General features: G+C 46.5%; 1 protein-coding gene across 1 annotated transcript in view; it reads right to left on the bottom strand.

The window, feature by feature from the left end:
- The window catches only part of ABCA1 (ATP binding cassette subfamily A member 1), a 159656-nt gene extending 145104 nt beyond the window's left edge, over positions 1–14552 (bottom strand). The window contains exon 1 of the mRNA XM_054986394.1: positions 14476–14552. The gene's annotated coding sequence lies outside the window, so the exon portion shown is untranslated. The remainder of the gene's footprint in view (positions 1–14475) is intronic.
- Positions 14553–15193: the final 641 nt, after the last annotated feature.

Here is a 15193-nt window from a genome sequence, read left to right as displayed (position 1 = left end):
AGGCTCAAGGATCTCTGTTCCTACTTGTATATGATGAAGGACACTTAGATTTTCAAAAGTTTAAACCCTGAAAATCTTGTTGATCTTTAAGGACTCAAATCTTGCTGTAAAATTGGGGTTAATGCTCACACAAATGTGATTTGAATTCTGTTGGTTTCAGCCCCTTACTGCAGGTCTGTAAAAGTTGTGGGATGTAGCTATGCCTTGACCCTAAGACAGATGCACGGAAATACATATGGGAATGAAGAAAACCAGTTGCCTTCATCCATTCTATTCTGACTAGGGTCGTTAACTCCCAGGTGGGGGCTAGAGATCTGGAATGACGACTTATTTCTAGATCCGCCCCCTTGGAGAAAATGGCAGCTTGGGAGAGAGGACATTATGGCATTACACCCCTCTGAGGTCCCTCCCCTATATCTGCCCTCCCTAGGCTCCACCCACAAATCTCCAGGAATTTCCAAAGCAGGAGTTGGCAACTCTAATTCCAGATCATAATCTACCTGTGAAGATGTTCGTGTATTAATAAACAAAAGGGAGGTTGCCTTTGGTCAGATATACTTCATTCACTCTGATTAAGAGTGCCCTGACAGTCCTTTAGTATTTATACTACCCAAGCACCTTTACGCATATCTTTGTAAAGAAATGGCCTTTTGGGAATACCTTTCTTGGTGAATACTGCACCCTCTGGTGACAAACTTCCAGTACTGCTTTGAGATTCTGCATCTAAGGAGTATGTTGCCCCACGCCCCCTACAAGTTCTGCAAGTTGCAGCTCCCAAAAGTTCTCTATGGTCACCACTGAGTTCCATGGAATGAAATAAATGAGCTGTGATTGGAGGCACAGTCGAGTGGCGGTGAAATGAAAGGGCGGAGGCCTCCAAGGGAGAGCAAAAATCCTGTAGTGCGGTTGTCTGAGTAGCAGGATAAATATGGATAAGTTGGAAAATCCTTCGACATCCATTCAATAGAACACATCTGCCTCAGGGCCATTCTGATCTATCCCACAGGTGACAAAGCGAATAACAAAGTATAAACAAGCATAGAAGCTAACACCACCTCTGGTTCCCACTGGAGTAGAGCATGCTTCTCCCTTCTGGGGCTTTAAGTTGTATCCCGCTGACATGGAGTAGTAGAGGAGTCCCTTTTGTGTGGGTGAGGCTTCCCAGTCTTGTTGGATGAATGTAGGTTAGTAACAATCGTGGATTATCTGGATTGCACAGTTCAATGTCAGCAGTGGCGGCCATGACAAAGGAAACTACAACCAAGGGAAGCAACTTGCAGATGGCAATTATTATCTGTTGCACCCGCATCATAGAAGTAATCTACTGATCAGACCCATGGCACGGTAGCCGAATGAGTCTTTAGAAAGGTGGACAGAGAAGAAAGATGCGCTTTGTAGAAGGAAAGCAGGAATTCAAGACTTTCTGCAGAGGCTATTCGTTCAACACTATTTCCCACATTAAGCAAGGCTTGATCTGTTCCTGCATTTCCCATGCCTGTAAGACCACCTTTGGATGAGACACACAAGCTAGTTTAGAACACCTCCCTTGCTTTTTCTATCCCACATTAGCAAAATTCATACCTTCATTGCCCACAACTAACATTCAAGACAAGGTTATCAAAGAATGTTTAGCTGATTCATCTTCCTTTTTAAACTGGTGTTACATGCTAAAAGAAATGGGGGTGCCACAACATCTGATTGTTTTGATGTGCAACCTTTACTCTGGACAAGAGGCTACTGTCAGGACAGGAGATGGGGAAACAGAACGGTTTCCAATTGGTAAAGGTGTCAGACAAGGATGCATATTATCTCCCTGTCTGTTCAACCTCTATGCAGAGCATATCATAAAGAAAGCTGGATTAGATGTAGAAGAAGGTGGCGTGAAAATTGGTGGAAGGAACATTAACAGTTTGAGATATGCAGATGATATTATGGTACTAGCAAGAAATAGTGAAGTCTTGAAACGACTACTGATGAAGGTTAAAGGAGAAAGCGCCAAAGCAGGATCAAAGGTGAACATCAAAAAGACAATAGTAATGACTGCTGAGGAATTATACAATTTTTAAAGTTGACAATGAGGAAATTGAAATTGTTCAAGATTTTCTATTCCTTGGCTCAATCATCAACCAAAAGGGAGACTGCAATGAAGAAATCAGGAGAAGATTGAGGCTTGGAAGAGCCGCTGTGAGGGAGCTAGAAAAGATCCTTAAAGATAAAGATGTCTCTCTGGGAACCAAGATCAAGGTAATTCAAACAATGGTATTCCTCATTATGATGTGTGGATGTGAAAGTTAGACAGTGAAGAAAGGTGACAGGAAGAAAATTGATTCATTTGAAATGTGGTGTTGGAGGAGAGATTTGTGGATACCATGGACAGCCAGAAAGACAAAGAAGAGGGTTCTAGATCAAATCAAGCCTGAATTCTCCCTAGAAGCAAAAATGACAAAACTGAGGCTATCTTACTTTGGTCACATCACAAGAGGACAAGATTCTCTGGAAAAGTCAATAATGCTAGGAAAAGTGGAAGGCAGTAGGAAAAGAGGAAGACCTAAAATGAGATCGCTTGACTCTCTGAAAGAAGCCACGTCCTCCAGTTTGCAGGATCTGAGCAAGTTTGGGAGGTCTTTCCTTTATAGGTCAGAGGCGACATGACGGCACATAACATACACACAGTGTTTAATATTGATGCCTTTCTGAGATTCCAAGAGAAGGCCTAAATAATAGCTTAGTAAACAAAAGCTTCCTCTCATTGTTCAAAGCAAAGATCACCATTTAATATCTTCAAAGAGCCAGCATAGCTTTCAAAAATCAAGGCATGTGCCCTTAACCCGCAATACTACTGATCATTTCATTCACTTCTTTATTTAGGTTACACTTTGCCACTTGATTAAAAATTACCTGAGCCAATTAAACTAAATCAGCTAAAAATTTAGATGATTAATCTACCAGTTCAACCAATTAAAGCATCCAGGCCAACTCTCCATTTATATCACCTCTTAGGGCCAAGCTACACATGACGAATGACACTTGAACGGCAAGTGGATTGAGTGGAGGACAAGTGAACAGGGAGAAATACACTTGCCATTCAAGTGTCATTCGTCATGTGTAGCTTGGCCCTCAGTTCACCTGTTGGCACATGAACCCACGCTTAATTTTAAGAGAACTCTGAACCCTGCGAGCAGATACTCAAAACGCATCGTTTGAGCTAGTTTAAAGGCACATCGTTTTGGAAAGTACAAACTCATCACATCTACGAAAGTACTCTTTTTTTTCCTCACCAAATGAACCTACAGCTCCCTAATGAAGTTAACATCATGCAAAGAAAGGGTTCCATTACTGGATTATTTCTGAGCAGCGCTAGTTAGGATAAAAATGTCTGGTTTAATGTCATCCTTAACATTAACAAAGAAACAGAAAGCATCGGGCATTGACTTTGATACTTTTATAATGCACTTTACTAAAAAAATGCCATTTCAAGAATTTCTAAAACGGAGTTGACTAACTATCAAAGTGTGTGTAAAGTTGATGCGCTCAATTGGTATGTAGTCACTAAGGGCCAAGCTACAAGTGACGAATGACACTTGAACGGCAAGTGTATTTCTCCCTTTTCACTTGCTCGCCACTCAATCCACTTGCTGTTCAAGTGTCATTCGTCACTTGTAGCTTGGCCCACAGTCACATCCATTTGCTTTCCGAGTTGCCCACAGTGTTAGGGCCAAGCTACAAGCGACAAATGACACTTGAACGGCAAGTGGATTGAGTGGAGGGCAAGTGAACAGGGAGAAATACACTTGCCGTTCAAGTGTCGTTCGTCACTTGTAGCTTGGCCCTCACGTGTTTTCCTTCCTGTTCACTTGTGCTCCACTTGATCACATAGGGCCAAACTACAAGTGACTTGAACGGCAAGTGCATTCCTCCCTGTTCACTTGGCCTCCACTTGCTCTCCACTCAATCCACTTGCCATTCAAGTGTCATTCGTCACTTGTAGCTTGGCTCTCACATGTGTTCCTCCCTGTTCACTTGCACTCCGCTTGCACTCCGGAGCACAAGTGGAGTGCAAGTGAACAGGGAGGAACATACGTGAGTCTGTTCCCTTGCCATTCAAGTGTAATTTGTCACTTCTGGCTTGGCCCTTAGACTGTTTTGTCAGGGGAAAAACCCAACATCAACAGTTTTCCATCCCTCTCCTGTCTTATCTTTTTGTCATAGCCCTTGAAGCAAGATCACATGCTTTAAACTGATGACCAATGCTGAAAAGTGCAAAGGTTGCAAATTACTTCCCCTTTGTGAATCAGACATTTGGCAAAAAGGAATACAAAACCCAAGTTGTAGCACTGCAAGGACAGTGGCTCCCTTTGTGTTTGCACTCAAGATAACAGAAGAGAGTGAGAAAAGTGTTACGCAGGGCTTGCTTGCCAATTAGATTGGAGGCTCCTGAGAGAAGGAAAAGAGATCGACCCCAAACTGGAAAACTACTATGACATTTAACAATCTGTCCTTCTATTTCTTTGATTTTCTTGCCACATGCCGGTAAATTTGCCTACAAGAGTAGGCAGGGTACAGTCTTAAAAGCCCAATGAGCCCTCTGATGCCTGACAGTCCTGTTGATTGTTTCAGGTAGGTAGCTGTGTGGGTCTGCAGGAGAACACCGAGATTCGAGTCCAGTAGCAACCAGAAAGACTGACAAGTTTCCCCAGGTATAAGCTTTTGACAGTAAAAGCTCCTTTTGTTAGATACCAACAAGAAACTTGACTCTCAAAAGTTTATATGCTAGAAATCTTGTTGTCAAAGGGAACTTTGACTCTCTACTCTTATTGGTCCTTAAGGCACTACTAGATGCAAATCTTCCAGATTTGTTGATTGTGGCCAGTTTCCTTTACCCCTTGGAACTCAGAGCCAAGCTACAAGTGATGAATGACACTTGAACTGCAAGTGAACAGACTCATGTGTATTCCTCCCTGTTCACTTGTGCTCCACTTGCCTGGCAAGTGAACAGGAAGGAATACACGTGAGTCTGTTCACTTGCAGTTCAAGTGTCATTCATCGCTTGTAGCTTGGTTCAGAGTCTCACTACACAAGAAAGTAAGTCTTTTGAGTATCCCCGTGTAAAGAGCCTTAGGGGAGGCAAAGATGAAATTAACAAACCCTCTGAGGAGTGATCTCCACCAGCTCTGTCTTTTAAAACTACGCTTCCTGGCTAACATTGCATCTCCCTAAACTTGAACATCCCTATGTAAGATACTTCGTGTAGAGACTCAATGTATAGCCCTGAGAACCAGCCCTGCAAGCCCAATCCTTATATGCCATCCTATCACATCGAGCTGTAACAGACTAAGCAATAAATGAAGCACTTTGCACCTTTTGAGGTTTATCTTTTCAGGAAGCTGAACCGATCCAAAGAAAAATTCAAAACCAATGTAATACCTGTTATTAAAACAAAAAAAATTACACAAATAGTGTCTGCACACTGCTCACACCCTGTTTCATGTCATTTTGGTCTTAATAAAGGGTATTACATGAATATTGTAAAAGGTGTTACACCAAATTATTCTAGTTATGTTTTGAGGCACCCCAGATTATTTTGCCTGGTGCATTTCTAATATTGCAAGCTCTTTATTGAAGACAAAGGTGTTTTCTCTTAGAGCTGAGATGAAAATCACAGATCTCCGTTTAAAAAAACCCCAAGTTTTACGACCACAGGGATTGCTGAAGGGCATGCATGCTTGGGGAGAATTACCTTTTTATCCTCCCATAAATTCTGTGCCCTGTGCATAAAATACAAATGGGCAGCCTCAGATTGCCTTGGATCTGTGTGGAAAAGGGAGACGGCGTTTAACCCTTCAGCCTCCCTATTCAATACCAGCTCCCTACTCTGTTATTAACATTTTCAAGGAGGGGGAAGTCTATGACTAACGCAGATTTTCTGCATTTAAAACACTGACAACAAAAGCAGGGAGCCCAATTTCAAACAGAAAATCCAAGTGGAAACTGAACCACTCTGCCTCCCTTCCATACATGGCCCACAGGCAAACTCAAGTTATAAGAACAAGCCTGCAATTTGAGTTCTGTGCATGGATGGGAGATTGAAGATCTCTCTCTCTCTCTCTCTCTCTCTCTCTCTCTCTCACACACACACACACACACACACACACACACACACACACACACACACACAGAACAAAAAGAACAAAAGAAGGGCAGTACAGGTCTCACTGATGAGGCGTTCCTTTCCCCCATACAGAGCACTTTCCTTAACAGGAAAAGGTTTTGCTTTGTCTGTATATTTAGGAGACAAAAAGTGACTAATAAATAAGACAGGAGTTTTCCTCTGATGAAAAATATGTAATAGGTGTGTACACAAACCTGTTGGGCAAGAGAAAATAATCAGAGTGATTCAAATCACTTTGAGTATTTATTTATTAAGTATATTTTTATCCCACCCTTGCTCCCGGGATCTCAGGGCAGCATACTTCATTCTCCCTTCCTCCTTTTTCTAACCTCACAACAACAACCCTCTAAGGTAGGTTAGAGTGAGAGTGAAATCAACAGGCTCAGACTGGAGTAACTCTCCATAGGATTGCACTGCCAATGTTGTTTAGCCTAGTACCGTCTGCAATTCTTCTTCTCTGTTGTTTGTCTGTAGATGGGTGGGGCTGCCATTCTTTTTTGCCTCCTACATAAAGAGCCCAGGCTCTTAGGTACTTGCCACTTATTTATATATTTATGTTATTTATGTTTGCCTTTCTCACTCAGGGCTGGATCGACAGGGGGGGGCAGGGGGGGTAGTCTGCCCCCGGCGCCCCCAAAGAGGGGGCGCCGGGTGCAGCTGCCAGCCCTGGGAGCGAGTGGGCGTCAGGACAGGAGGCACGTTTGCCGTGCGCCCCCTGTCCTGTGGGGCAGGTAAAAGGCAGCACGGGTGGCTGGGAGGCTACCCGCGCCATTCGCCTGCCCTGCAGGACAGGGTGCATGCGGCCAGCCCGCCCCCCCCCCCCCGTCCTGCAGGGCAGGCGAATGGCACGGGTAGCCTCCTGGCCACTCACACTGCCGCCACCCGCTCCGTGGTGCGCCGGGACAGCCAGCTTGCAGCCGGGCAGTATGCGCCGCCCTGCATAATGATGTCACGGAAGTGATGTCATCACGCAGCGCCAGGAGCGTGCACACTGCGCACGCACGAGTGGCCGGTCTTTGGTTGCCCTGGGTCACCAAGACTCAAGGTGGATTACAGTGTAAAACAATGTGAATGGCCAGGACATCCAATAAACAATACAACAGCCTTTGAATTGCAGGATTTTGAAAACAAACAGAAATCTGATACAGAGTTGAAACAATACTGTAACAAACCATAAGCATTTATATATGATGCATTAAACAATGCAGAAATCATCTAGTTGAAACATACTTACAGCAACAGACAGTATGCAGTAGTATAGTCCACAGTCACTATCCCTTTACCAAAGGATCTTTCTAAAACATTTCCTTACCATGAAGCCCTCCTACCTCTGTAAAAAAGCCCTCCTGAACAATTCAGTTTTGTATAGTTTGCAGAAAGCCAGTGAACCGGGAGCTCTCCAAAATGAATCGGGCAGGCCACGCCATAAGGTGGGGGCCACAGCAGAGAATGCATGTGAATGGGCAGCTGTTGGGATTGCCCATTTGCAGGGTAGCACCTGCAGAAGGCCCTGTTCAGATGAGTGAAGCTGCCATGTTGGAGTATCGGGAGAGAGGCGGTCCCATTGACATAAGGGACCAAGACCATGGAGGGCTTTGTATGTACCAACCAATACCGTGAATTGAGCCCAGTAACTGAGGGACAACCAACAAAGTGACTGCAGAATGGAAATAATACATATGCTCCACCTAGCTCCTGATAATACTTGAGAGGCATTCTAAACCAACTGTAGTCTCCAAGTTGACTTAGAGGGGAAGTGTGTCTAGAGTACATTACAGTAGTCTAGCCTTGATGGTACTATGCTGTGGATCCAGTTGGCCAGATAAGGCATGTCAAGATAGGAAGGCATATTCCTGGCTAGACCGAGTTGGAAGAAGGCATTTTTGCAGCTGCATTAACTTGCTTCTCCAACAGCAATGCTGGAGGCTCGTAACCGAGTTAGCAAGGGTCAACTGAACCCCACCAAAAGTGGGAAGCACAATGTCCTTCAAGATCTCCGTCTTCCCAGAGAGCATCACTTCCGTCTTGTCTGGGTTCAATTTCAATTTGTTTGCTTTCAGCCATTTGACCATTGCTGCTAGCAGTGGCTCAAGGCCTCTACCAAATCACCAGGGAATTTGGATAGCTACAGCGAGACATAATCTACGTATCGATGGCATTCAATCCCAAAGCTATGAGCGACTTCTCCTCAAGGCTTCACATACAGGTTGAATAACACGGGGATAAGATTGTGCTCTGCGGAACCGGACAAGACTACTCCCATGCTGGAAATAGCTGGTCTCCGGCAATGCCTCAACAGGATAGCATGATCGACAGTGTCAAAAGCTACAGAACGATCCAGGAGGAGCAACAACAAGGCATGGCCTTTGCCTCCATTCAGAGGGAGGTTATCAACTAAAGCCACCAGAGTTGTCTCTGTTTCACAGCCCAGCCTGAAACCAGACTGAAAAGGGTCTAGAGCACAAGAGTTGACCCGCTCCTGCTCTCAATCATTTTTGCCTAGAAAGGACAGCTGAGAGACTGGGCAATAATTGGCCACATCATTTTTGTCTAGGGGTGTGTTGTTGTTGTTGTTTTGCAGTAGGCAGATAACTACCTCTTTGGAAGGCCTCAGGAATGTGCCTTGAGTGAGTGGCTGATTTATGATAGATATCAAAGGCTCATTTGTGTGGTCCTTACTAGAGGTGGGCACAAACAGGGGGGAAAAACGAACGTGATGTTCGTTGCCATCCACGAACAGGGAATCACGAACAACCACGAACATGACCCTGTTCACGAACATGTTCGTGGTTGGCTGTTCGTGGGAGGGAGGAGGGAGATTTGGAAGGAAGTTCCCTGCACCGTTCGCAAATGGCGTGGGGAACCTCCTTCCCTTCAAAGTCTCCCTCCTTCCAGCCGGCTGGAGGGAAGGAGGGAGACTTTGTCAGGAAACCCCTGACAAGCGGCTTAGTTGGGGGAGAAGTGCCCCTGGGCTTATACTGGGGTTTCCAGGGCAACAGGAGTTCAGAAAGTCTGTGCCTACTAATGCCAAGGGAATTGATTGAAAGGCACCAGACTGTCTGGCTTGACGAAGGGCTGATGAACACCACGAACAGGGCTTGGAACGAACACATGTTCGTCGGGGACAGGGCCTCACGAACAGCTTGCTCGCAAACAGCTGATCGGGCTGTTCGTGGCTTTTTTTTTGTTCATATTGCTGTTCATGCCCGTCTCTAGTCCTTACATGATTAAACAAGCAGTGATGGACAAGGATCCAGTCAGTGCACAAGTCTTCACAGATCCCAGAATCATGCCAATATCCATCTCAGTAACTGGGTAAAAAGGCCCATAAGCAGATCTGAGGATGTATTAAGTACTTCTTCTGCCTGGCCTATATTACACGCCTGACATCTAGATAAGAACGCATTTGCATTATTTAAGATTTTCTTGCCAACATTTTAAAAGACAGTACGTAGGAAGTGCTGGGCTGCTACAAGGAATACATTTCCATGCCGAAACTGACCACTGTACCAATCTAACCTGACCTAAGATAATTTAAAGAGCAGAAAAATCCCTTCGTGCCTTTCTTTTAAAAAAACATCAGCTGATGGAGAATTGCCTAAATGTCCAAAGGAGGGAGCGTGCCGGTGAATTAAAATTCACTGTTCTGTGGCGAGACTTCCTACGTGTGCCTCTATAAGAAGGGAGAGTATCAATCAAAATTGCAAAAGACAGGTGCAGAAGACCAAGAGATGGGCAGCGAGATTTTGTATCTGCATATGTTCAATCTCCCATCAACATAATAGACTCCAGTAGATGAAGAGAGAAAGGCAGCGCAGCTACATCTGTCACATCAACAATACAGGGGCACGGGACACGGTCCCTAAAGCATAAATCTGCAGCGGGACTCTCAGAACCCCACAATTCTCCATATGTCTTGGGAAGACACTGATGGATGGATAGAATTTTACTCAGATGCGACGTATGCAGTATAAGCAAAGATTAACGAACACTTGAATTTCCAAGGGTCATTTTAAAAAGAGATTATGAGGAAGCTACGCTGCTCATTGAGAAGTTGCAAGGCTGTATTGGAGAGCTTTTATTAAGCAGATAGGAAAGGATGTGGGAAAAAAGAAAACTCTGTGAGGCGGTATTAATATTGGGTTATAAATGCAGTTACAAACTTAATATATTGGAACGCACTGATTAACTTTATTACATTTATGACCTTGCAAGGACTATGCAGTCTTTAATAAACAGCATTACTCCTTGCAGGTGAGAAGAGTTTCTTAACAGCTTCTGACCAAGATTTTGGTGTCAAATTTGTTCAAGGACACAACTCTGAACACTCGAATAGAATCAGTATTTGTAGACCGTTCGCTGAACGGGTGCCTGGAATATATCCCAGGAGGCAATTGCATTGCTCAGGGCTGATTGACATGATCGAATTTCCCTGTGGCCTCTGCAAGGACTTTGTATCATATGTATGTTGTTCGGTGCCCCCTCAGTACATGGGGGCAGCACACTGGGGCTGCTGCAGCTGAACCCAGTGTGAGCCAGCGTGATGTATTGGATGAGTATTGGACTAAGAACGGGAAGACCCAAGTTCAAATTCCCACTCTCCCATGGAAGCCAGTCACATACTCTCCGGCCTAGCCTACCTCACCAGGTTGTTGTGAACATAAAATGGAAGAGAGGAGAATGTAAGTCGCTACGGGTCCGCACTGGGGAGAAAGACAGGGAATAAATAAAGTAAATAAATAACACAAACTCTTTCTCCACATTCATTGTGACGGATCACAGCCCCAAAGCACATGGGAGGCAGAGAACTTCCAGCACATACGGGGACCCCAAGCTTTGTGGTTTTGATTGCATGAATCAAGGCTGTGCGCATGATTGTCAAGACTGTGTGACTCTGACAGCACAAGGGCGGGGACCCTGTTCTACAGATCGTCTAAAGTGCCCGGAGTAAGACCAGAGGAGGTATTCTGGTACCTTTTTAAAGTATAAAAATGGTTGTAGTTCAAGGGATTAGGGGACAACAGCAACTTCAGTAATTTTCTTAAATTAGCCCATTATGATTGTTACATCTTAATGGGCTAATTTAAGAAAATTATGGGCCTGTTACGGGCCAAGAAAAGTTGAATTGACTTTCACTGAGAGATTGCAATAGAAATTGAATCTTACAGATACAGGCAGGGCTGTAATCCCATTATAGACAGCTTCCTCAAGAAGTCTTCTTTGGCCGGCCGCCTCTTTCCTTCCTTCCCCCTCCCTCTTGCACACCTGTCAGAAGTCCTGTTCCATACAACAAGAGGTGGGTGGGTGACAGGGCCTGTAGAGAAGCAAGGTGGGAAACTCACCGGGTCCAGCCTCCCTCCAGCAGCCAAAGAGGTTAATGCCAATTGCCAAAGACGCGAGTTCCCACATTCTCTTTTTACCCTTTCCCATAACATCTACTGCCACAAACTCATAAGTTGGGATCCTTGAGATTTCTCTGCCCCTGTTCAAATTCCTTGGTTGTGGCCTGAGGGGCCCAGAAAACTTATAGCATGAGTTTTGCCCTTCACACACATGCGCGCACATAGTTCGAGAGAGACAAGGGTTCCAGTCCCCGTTCAGTTAGGATAGCCTTGGGCTTATGTACCTTTCCTTGTTTCAGCTGAAACAAGGCAACCTATAATTGACTTTATAGCAAGTAATGAGGCACTGTTCCGCTTTATCCACTCCAAACCGTTCCTGCTTTTATAATGTAGATATGTTAACTGTAGTTCTATCTATGATTGCAAATAAGTTTAGTTGACTCATTCTTCTTTAATTAATTAGTAATCCTTGTATGTTCCTCAACATTATGCGTCTTTTAATGTGTTGATTTCTAATTTTTGATGCATGTTGTTTTTAAACTCTTATTATACAATCTTTTTATGTTTCAATAAAGTTTATTTTTAAAAAGTCTTTCCCTGTGAGGATCGCGTGGAATATGCTGTTGTCCTTGAGACATCAAGATGAGGATCAGTAACTTTCACTCAGGAAAGGGAAGGGCGGGCCCCAGGGCTTTTTTTCTGGGAAAAGAGGTGGCGGAACTCAGTAGGTTGTCCTCGGAGAAAATGGTCACATGGCTGGTGGCCCCACCCCCTGATCTCCAGACAGAGGGGAGTTTAGATGGCCCCCCCGCGCCGCTCAGCAGCGCAGAGGACAATCTCAACTCCCCTCTGTCTGGAGATCAGGGGGCGGGGCCACCAGCCATGTGACCATTTTCAAGAGGTTCCGGAACTCCATTCCCCTGCGTTCCCCCTGAAAAAAAGCCCTGGCGGGCCCACACGCGTGCTATTCCTCAAGGCATGTATTGCGCTGGGGTTGGTGAAATGACAACACGTGGTGACTTCCCAGCCTAAATACATGTATATGATCATGGTGCATCGACTATCCTAGATGAAATTTCCAACATGAAAATCATTTCCAAGAAAACAGAATAAAAACAGGCAACTATTATTTATTAATTACCATCTGTATCCTCTCCTTCCTCCAATGATTTCACGGTCAAGCTTTGGTACATGACCGCCCGCCCTTCCATTTTCTCCTTATAACCAACTGCATGAGGTGCGGTCAGGATGTGCGAGAGAGGGGGTGGGCATGGTTCAGATGTAATGGCTAATAAGAGTTTGCCACTGTGTGAAGAAGCATGGAGGGATAACCATGCTAGTTGCAATGCTCTTTCTCCTCCCCTCTGGTGGAGATTCAGTTGTGATGTGTTACGTGCATAAACATGGTACACCTCTTTATACAGTCAGGTTCAAACAAACTATGGTTTGTGTTTCCCTTGCAAAGCAAGAAGCTAAGCCCAGCTTGGAGTTCTGGTTTGCGAGGTGAACCACAGTTTGCTGGTACCAATGTCACGACAAACCACAGTTTGCCAGAAAAAAACAAGATCTCTCATTAGCTGACTGAGCACAAAGGGGCAAGGGAGAGGACAGAAGAGACCACATAAGCCCAGCCCATGGATACGCAGCCTAACCATGGCTTGTCGCTGTATATGAACCATGCCATAGTGACTAGCCCAAGATCACCCCGTAAGGACCATGACCGAGGGGGGATTTTGATATAGGGTCTCTAACAGAATCCATAAATACACCAACCCCTCCTGCACAGGATTCCAAATGCCTGTTTATCCCGCCTGCAGCTTGCTGCTCAAAAAAACGATGTCCCTGAGCCAGTGAGATAGGACGGGCTGTTCTGAACACAGCTCTGGAAAATGCGCTGCAACCCCCTGCTCCCTGGGGTTTTCTCTTTTTTTGTTGTCCGCAAAGCCATCCTCCCAGTTCCTGCTCAGCCCTGACTCACTGCAAAACAGGGAAAGAAACAATGTGTTTCAAAATGTAGCCTTGAGCCAATTGTACTATTATGATTCCTTTGCGTTGCTTTCCATTTACAAAAAAAAAAAAATTACATTTGAGACTTGAATGATTTCTGGCTTCTCCTTAGACTTGAGGGGCATTTGCCCAAATGAGAAGGATTTTGCACGGGTGTTTCCCCCCCCCCCTTGCATTAAGCCGTCGTACACAGCAGAGGTTACTCGCGGTCATCTCGCGGGACTCGCTGGAGCTGTTCTGCTGGCGGTTTCTCCACGCACCGCCCGCCCGCCTCGCCGCCGCAGACCCGACGGGAGGCGTCTGCGGAGCGAGCGCGAAGCGAAGGCGGAGCGAAGCGCCCCTTCCCCGGATTCCAGTCGGGCAGCGGCCGGGAGGAGAAAAGAAAGGCAGAAAGGAGGGAGGGAGGAAAGGATGGAAAGAAAGAAAGAAAGAAAGAAAGAAAGAAAGAAAGAAAGAAAGAAAGAAAGAAAGAAAGAAAGAAAGAAAGAAAGAAAGAAAGAAAGAAAGAAAGAAAGAAAGAAAGAAAGAAAGAAAGCGCCTCCCCACCTCCAGCCCGCTTGATCTCGCTCCCCAAACCTTTCTCTGCCCGGCTCGACTCCCTTTCTCCTTTGTCCTTCCCAAAGCAGCGCAAGGCTCCCCCTCCCGGCCTCCTGTCGCTTCCCAGACGCCCCGCTTTTCTGAACATCCGAGCCGAGCCCCGAGCCCCGCAGCCGGCCCCGGGGCGGGCGACGCGCTCTGCACGTCCTCAGAGAGCCGTGAGTGCAGCCCTTGTCCCGAACCGTCGAGAGGCAAAGGAGCGCAGCTCAGTCCCGGCGCGCATCCTCCGCGGTTCGGCTCGGCGCTCCCGGGAAAGGGGAAAGGCTCCGGGCGGTCCCCTGGGATTCTCCCACCCGCGCCCACCGGGGCATCGCGGGCCCCCCTTCCCTTCCCTTCGCCTCGCCCGCCCGGTCCGCTTACCTGCTGGCCAGCTTGGCCCTCGGGTGCCCCTGTTCTGAGTTCCGACGCCGTGCCGGCCTGGCGGTCCCCCGCCGCGGCTCCCAAATGCCAGGCGCGTTTGAACCCGGCGCGCCTTATATAGATTCCGCCGGCGCTGCTCCGGGGAGGTTATTATCGGTCAAGCCCGGCTCGCTGCCTTCGCCGCGCCGCGGCTCTGTTTATGTAGTGCAGTCACTCACGGCCAGCACGTGGCGGCCCAGCACGCCTCTTAAAAGGGCCACGGCGCCTGCGAGGAGGGGGCCCCTCCGGCCCGGGGAAGAGCCGGGCAAAAGCCTGCCCTCAAGTCGTAGCGGGCGGGGGTTCCACGGCCTGCCATTGCCTGCCTCTGCAAGGCTGGTCTTCCTCGGAGGTCTCCCATCCAATTACTAGCCCAGGCCAAGCCTGCTTAGCTTCTGAGATGTGATGATATGTAGTAGTGGAGGAAAGTGACCTCAAGTCATAGCTGATTTATGGCGACCTGCTACTGGGGTGTTCATGGCAAGAGACTAACAGAGGTGGTTTGCCATTGCGAGCCTCTGCAAACCTGGTCTTCCTCGGAGGTCTCCCATCCAAGTACTAACCCAGGCTGATGCTACTTAGCTTCTGAGATCTGATGAGATCAGGCTCTCCTGGGCTATCCAGGTTAGGGCAAAAGTATCCTCAAGTCGTAGCTTACTTATGGCAACCCCTGGTGAGGTTT

Source organism: Eublepharis macularius, chromosome 8, assembly GCF_028583425.1.
Source record: "Eublepharis macularius isolate TG4126 chromosome 8, MPM_Emac_v1.0, whole genome shotgun sequence".
Lineage (NCBI taxonomy): Eukaryota > Metazoa > Chordata > Lepidosauria > Squamata > Eublepharidae > Eublepharis > Eublepharis macularius.
The sequence above is the reverse complement of the archived record's forward strand: the minus strand, read 5'-3'. Positions and strand labels throughout refer to the sequence as shown.